General features: G+C 44.3%; 1 protein-coding gene across 2 annotated transcripts in view; it reads right to left on the bottom strand.

Annotated features, from left to right (window-relative positions):
• Nucleotides 1-7,194, bottom strand: part of Rcc1 (regulator of chromosome condensation 1) — a 27,625-nt gene that overhangs the window by 14,895 nt on the left and 5,536 nt on the right. For both annotated transcript variants that reach the window (XM_008847949.3, XM_008847950.3), the window contains one exon: nt 6,698-6,829. The gene's annotated coding sequence lies outside the window, so the exon portion shown is untranslated. The remainder of the gene's footprint in view (nt 1-6,697; nt 6,830-7,194) is intronic.

Below are 7,194 nucleotides of genomic sequence, written 5' to 3' on the forward strand. Positions count from 1 at the left end.
CTTTCTATTTTTCTGTCTCTCTCTCTCTCTCTCTCACTCTCTCTCTCTCTCTCTCTCCAAACAACACTGACCACTTCTTGTCTGTAAAAAGTTTCCTTCGCACCAGGCCATCTGACTCAGCCTGGGTAGGGCTTAGGAATACCTTTTTGAGTTAAGTCTAGGTGGGCAAGGCATCCGGGAGAGACAACACTTGTAATGACTTGACTTTGCCACATAGACTGGAGTAGAGGGTGCCTGTGGGGGGTGACAGATTGAGGATGCAGGTCTAGTATATCTATGGGGGTGCCACTTCTATCCTGAGACAATAGGGTCCTATGGAAGGGTTCTGACTGTAAGAAATAAATATTGGGGCTAGAGAGATGACTCAGAGGTTAAGAGCACTGACTGCTCTTGCAGAGGACCCAGGTTCGATTCCCAGCACCCACATGGTGGCTACGGACCGTCCTTAACTCCAGTTTCAGGGGAATCCGAAGCCCTCTTCTGACCTCCGTGGCATTGCACGACACGGGTGTACTCACATACATGCAGGCAATACACTCAACACACATAAAAACAGTAAAATATTTTTTAAAAAAATAAAAAAAATAAAAAAGAAAGAAGTTTTTATGGTCCATTTATGGTATGAAGTGTACTTAGAGCTTATCAGAGTTGCAGATAAGCAGGAGGCCCTCTCTGAGCTGGGAGTTGGCACCTGCTTGTCTTAGAACTCTGAAAGCTGAAAAGCTACAGGTAGTCCAATACCTGACTGAACCCATGATCAGAAAAGCAGCAGTCTCAAGTCCCAGAATATTCATTAGATAAGGCTTTCTAATAGGATGGGGAATTTGGGTAGAAAAGCATGAAGAAGTAGCCCACAGGGAAAAGGGCAGGAATTTCTAGCAGTCAGGGACTTTAAAAACCACTGTCTTGGACCAAAAAAAAAGCTAGCATGCCACCTTTTTTTCTTTTTTTTTTTTCAGAATTGTGTTAAAAACTTTCCCTTTTGGGGCTGGAAAGATGGCTTATGCTAATCACAAATAATTAAAAGTAAAGTAAGGGAGTGGAGATGATTCAGTGATTAAGAGCACTGGCTGCTCTTGCAGAAATCCATTCCATTCTCAGTACCCACATGGACTAGCAACCATCCTTAACTCCAGTTCCAGGGGATGTGACACCCTCTTCTGGCCTCTATGGGCATTTTGCACATATATACATGCAGGCAAAACACTGATAAAATAAAAACAAATAACTTTTTTTTTGAGACAGGGTCTTCCTGTAGCCCCACCTGCTTTTGAGCTCTCTAGGTAGATCAGGCTGGCCTCTGTCTCACAGGGATTCACTTGTCTCTGCCTTCCAAGTACTGAAATTAAAGGTATGTAACACCACACCTGACCCAAAGGTCAGAAGAGGGTGTCAGACAGATCTCTGTGAATTTAAGGCCAGCCTGGTCTACACAGTGGTCTACACACTGTCTGTCTAAAAGGAATAAACAAAAAGATATTAATTTGGGTTGGAAACTATTGGAGATGAGAGTTTAAGATGAAAGACAAGGCCGGAGAGATGGCTCAGTGGTTAACAACACTGGTTGTTCTTGCAGAAGACCCAGGTTCAAATCCCAGCACCTACATGGCAGCTAACAACCGTCTGTAACTCCAGTCCCAGGGGATCCGACAGTCTCTTCTGACCTCCGCGGGCATTGCGTGACACAGGTCCACTTACCTACATGCAGGCAATACACTCATACACATAAGATAAAAATAATAAAATTTTTTTTAAAAAGATGAAGGCTGGGCATGGTGGCACACGCCTTTAATCCCAGCACTTGGGAGGCAGAGGCAGGAGGATCTTTGTGAGTTCAAGGCCAGCCTGGTCTACATAGTGAGTTCCAAGCCAACTGGGGCTACAGGGAGACCATGTCTAAAAAAGATTTAAAAAAAAAAAAAAAAAAAAAAAAGATGGAAGACAAGCACTGAGCAAAATGCCCTCTCTAACATCTTCAGGATCTTTAGGATTTCAAGTATTCCCTGACACACATGATGTTCAGAATTATGTCTGAAAGCTTCTTATTTGAGGGTAGTAATTGCTACAAAAGGGTATTTTCTGTGTTTCACATTAATTTTGACTTCTAAAGTCCTACTAAGGACATTTTTAATGTATTTACCTTTCTTAAAATATTTTATTATTTTTATTTTATGTGTATGTGAGTGCACCCATGACATGCAATGCCCACAGAGGTCAGAAGAGGGTGTTGGATTCCCTGGAACTAGAGTCATGACAATTGTTAGCTGCCATATGGGTACAGGGAACTGAACCTGGGTCCTCTGCAAGAGGCCTGTTGAGCCATCTCTCTAGCTCCTACCTTTCTTTTATTTAAAATTTATTTATTTTTATTTTATGTGTATGAGTGATTTGCCTGCATGTAAGTGCACCACATACATGCAATGTCACTAGAGACCAGAAAAAATTGACAGATCCTCTGGAACTGGAGTTACTGATGCTTGTTAGCTATCCTGTAGGTACTGGGAATTGAACCTGGATCCTCTACAAGAGCAGCCACTGCTTTTAACTACTAAGCCATGTCTCCAGTCCCTCTTATTTATTTTTTAAATTTTATGAGTGTTTTGCTTGCATGTAAAAATGGAGTGCCTGTGGAAGCCAGAGAAGGGTGTCAATCCTCTGCAACTGGAGTTACAGACAATAGTGAGCCACCATGTGGGTGCTGGGAACTGAACCCAGGTCCTCTACAACAGCATCAAGTGCTCTTAACCACTGAGCAATCCTCTCCAGCCCACCCTCACCCTCACCCTCCTCTCCTTTTTTAAAGACAAGGTTTCATGTATTACCTATGTAGTCAAAGCTAATCTTGAGTTGATTCTGTTTGCCCCAGCTCCTGAGTTCTAGGATTATAGGCCTGTGCCACCACACCTGGCATTTAAAAAAAATATATTTTATTTATTTTATGTGTATGAGTGTATTGCCTGCATGTATGTGAGTGCACCCGTGTTGTGGAATGCTGCAGAGGTCAGAAGAGGGTTTTCAATTCCCCTGGAACTGGAGTTAAGGATGGTTCATAGCTGCCATGTGGATGCTGGGAATCGAACCTGGGTCCTCTGCAAGAGCAGTCAGTGCTCTTAATTGTTGAGCCATCTCTCCAGCCCCCTACACCTGGCATTTTTATTTACTTTTTTAGGAGGGGGTCTTTTTGAGGCAGGGTCTCCCTGTAACTCCAGCTGCCTTGAACTCACTCTGTAGACCAGGCTGGCCTCAACGCAGAGGATCTGCCTGTCTTTGCCTCCCCAGTGCTGGGATTAAAGGCGTGTGCCACCACGCCTGGCTACCTAGCATTTTTATTTACTTTTTAGACAGAGTCTCACTTTGTAGCCCTGGCTGGCCTCAAACTCACAGAGATCCACCTGCTGCTCCCTTTGACAGCTGAGATTAAAGGCATGCACCACCATACCGGGCATGCCCAGGCTTTAAAAAAAACAAAACAAAAAGAACAACAACAAACAGGGTCTCCAGATTCAGCTATGCTAGGTTGAGGCACCACATCCCACCCAAATGGACTTTATTTTTTTAATTCTATGCTTATGAGTGTTATGTCTCATATGTACATGTATACACCCATGTCATGCAGTGCCTGCAGAGGCCAGAATAGGGTGTTGGATCCCCTGGATCTGGAGTTATGAATAGTTTTTAGCTGCCATGTAGGTGCTAGGATTTGAACCCAGGTCTTCTGCAAAAGAAGCCAGTGCTCTTAACCACTGAGCCATCTCTCCAGTCCCTCAGATGAACTTTTTGTTTTGAGACAGTCTCATGTAGCCCAGGCTAGCTCAGGCTTACCTGGACTCTGAGGGTAACCTTAAATTTCTGATCCTCTTGCTTCCTAAGCATTGGGATTACAAGTGTGTGTCAACCTGCTGAGTTTTCAGGTGGACACTTTTTAAAAATTGCATTTACTTGGGGGGAGGGGCACAGATCATGTGTGTGTGGCCAGAGGACAATTTTTGGGAGTCAGTTCTCTCCTACCATGCTCGATCCTGGGGATCAAACTCATGTGGTCAGGCTTGGCAATAAACACCTTTACTCACTGAGCAAACTTGTCGGCTCTTATTACAGTGTTTATTTTTGGGCTGCAGAGATGCTCAGTCCTTAAGAATACTTGCTGTTCTTCCAGAGGACCCAGGTTGAATTCCCAGCACCCACAAGTGGCTAACAACCATTGGTAACTCTAGCTCCAGGGGATTAGACACCCTCTTCTGGCCTCTGTGGATCTTGCATGCACACGCACATGGTGTACTTACATACGTGCTTGCAAACATTCATACACATAAAGTTTCTTAAGAAACACCTGGCATGACCGGGTGTGGTGGCGCACGCCTTTGATCCCAGCACTTGGGAGGCAGAGGCAGGCGGATCTCTCTGAATTCGAGGCTAGCCTGGTCTACATAGTGAGTTCCAGGCCAGCTGGGGCTACAGGGAGACCCTGCCTCAAAAAAAAAAAGACCAAAAAAATATATATATGCTAGACACTGTGGTACATGTCGGTCAGTTCAGTTACTTGGAAAGCTAAGGCAGGAAAAGTTTAAGGCCAGCCTGGCTGGGCAACTCACAAGATTCTGTTTCAAAACACTTTTGGGGGCTAGAGAGATGGCTGGGCAGTTAAGAGCACTGGCTGCTCCTGCAGAGGACGAGGGTTCAGTTCCCAACACCTGCTAATAATAATAAATAATATATTCAATTAAAAAGTAAAATAAAAAAAGGTTATTTTAAAAAACAATATTTTGGGGCATGATGTGTGCCATGGACACATATGCAAGCAAGAGGACAACTTTGGGAGTTCATTCTCTCCTACCATGTGGGTCCTTGGGGATCCAACTCAGGTCCTCAGGATTGGCAGCTGAGCCATCTCACTGGCCCCAGATAGACACTTTTTTAAACAAAAATTTCAAATGTATTTTAATTTAATTTTTGGAAAGTGGTACCTTTATTAAAGAGAGCAGACTGGGTACCTGAAAGCCAGCTCCATGCCTTGGCCTGTCAGCAAGAGCAGGATTCACATTTGCTGGAGGGGACTCCCTCATTCACAGTTTAATTTAGCATTGTCTATTCATCTGGCAACATTTTTACATTTGACTGTTGGAGACACTGATTTACCTGAACTGATGTTGGATATACTGCTTTACCTAAACTCTGCTGAAAGCATGCTTGACCACATCCAATGACATCTTTGGTCAAGAATGTCTACACGTCCAAAGCTGGTAGATGTGTGTTGAAGCAGAACAAGGAATGCAGTGCCCACACGCCCACAGGTCACAATGCCCTGTTATGCTTAGCTAGTTTTCTTTTTCTTTTTTTCAGTCTTTGAGACAGGGTCTCCCTGTAGCACCAGCTGGCCTGGAACTCACTATGTAGACCAGGCTGGCCTTGAACTCACAGCAATCTGCCTACCTCTGCCTCCTGAGTGCTGGGACTAAAGGCATGCACTACCACACTCTGCTTTAGCTAGTTTTCATTGTAGTAAACAGGTCCTTTATTTCAAAATAACATCCCTAGAAGTCTCGAGGATGTTTTCAGAAGTCTGACTGCACATTGTTTGTGCTTATGCAAGTTAATACAATAAATACACAGTGGTACGAGAGCTTGTGTCTTCTGTTCCCTCAGCTGAACGTCTCCTGCTTCCCCACTCCTGAGATTTTTTTTTTGGTGTTTTTGAGACAGGGTCTCCCTGTAGCCCCAGCTGTCCTGGAGTCACTGTGTAGACCAGGCTGGCCTTGAACTCACAGAGATCCGCTTGCCTCTGCCTCCGGAGCGCTGGGATTAAAAGTGAGTGCCACCACGCCCGACTGGGCGCAAACCTACAACCCTGGGATTAAGAGTTCCATGGTCTACTGACTGAGCTAGCTGGGCAGCTCACTCCTGAGATTTTTAAAAATATTTTTTATTGCTGGGCGTGGTGGTGCACGCTTTTAATCCCAGCACTTGGGAGGCAGAAGCAGGCAGATCTCTGTGAGTTCGAGGCCAGCCTGGTCTACAATAAAAAATATTTTTAAAAATCTCAGGAGTGAGCTGCCTAGCTAGTAAGTTCCAAGACAGCTGGAGCTACAAGGAGACCCTGTCTCAAAAAGACCCCCAAATTTTTTTTTAATTATTTTTATTTTATATGTATGAGTATATTGCCTGCATGTAAGTGCACCTCTGTCATGAAATGCTCACAGAGGTTAGAAGAGGGAGTCAGATTCCGTAGAACTGAAGTTATAGATGGTTGTTAGGTCCCATGTGGGTGCTGGGAACCAAACCCGGGTCCTCTGCAAGAGCAGCCAGTGCTTTTAATCGCGGAGCCATCTTTCCAGCCTCCACTCCTGAGATTCTAATTAAGTGTTCTGTTTATCCCGCGTGCTGAGCCTTCTCTCTTTAAAGATTCTCTTTACCCCTGCCATGCTGGGCATAGCATTTTACATTTTTATTTGTGTGTGGAAATGTGTGTGCCATAGTGTGCTTGTAGAGGTCAGAGGATGACTTTTGGGAGTTAGTTCTGTCCTTCCACCATGTGGGTTCCAAGGATCAAACTTAAGTTCTCAGGCTTGGATGAAGGTGCCTTTACCCACTGAGCCATCTCACTGGCCCATAGATGGCTACTTTTGGTGAGAATTTCCCAATTCAATTTCTCTTACTATGCAGTGCCCACCCCAATGCACTCCCCTGATTAGTTTCTTACCTCTTCAAGTTTACTTCTGCCTCCATCATGGACTCCTTTTTTGAATGACAAGCTGTGAAGTTTCTCCAAGTTTAACCCTGGGAACTCTGATCTTTCTGCTGTCTTCCTCCAAGATCTTACTCGCTCACATGGCTAAATACAATTTCAAGAGAATGATTATCACCAGTTATCTTACAAAACCATTTAAAAAAGGTTTTCTTTTTTTTTTTTTTTTTTTTTTTAATGTGTGAGTGTATTGCCTGCATGTATGTAAGTGCAACCATGTTGTACAATGCCCACAGAGGTCAGAAGAGGGTATGAGTCAGGTCCCCTGGAATTGGAGTTAGGGATAGTTATGTGGGTGCTGGGAGTCAAGCCTGGGTCCTCTGCAAGAGCAGCCAGTGCTCTTAACCACTGAGCCATCTCTCCAGTCTCTTTTTGTTTTTGAAATAGTCTCATATACCCAGGCTGGCTTCAAATTCCTAATTCTCCTGCCTTAGTCTCCTGGTACTGGGATT

The sequence above is a fragment of the Nannospalax galili genome, unplaced genomic scaffold (assembly GCF_000622305.1).
Source record: "Nannospalax galili isolate Female #2095 unplaced genomic scaffold, S.galili_v1.0 scaffold23, whole genome shotgun sequence".
Taxonomy (NCBI): Eukaryota; Metazoa; Chordata; class Mammalia; order Rodentia; family Spalacidae; genus Nannospalax; species Nannospalax galili.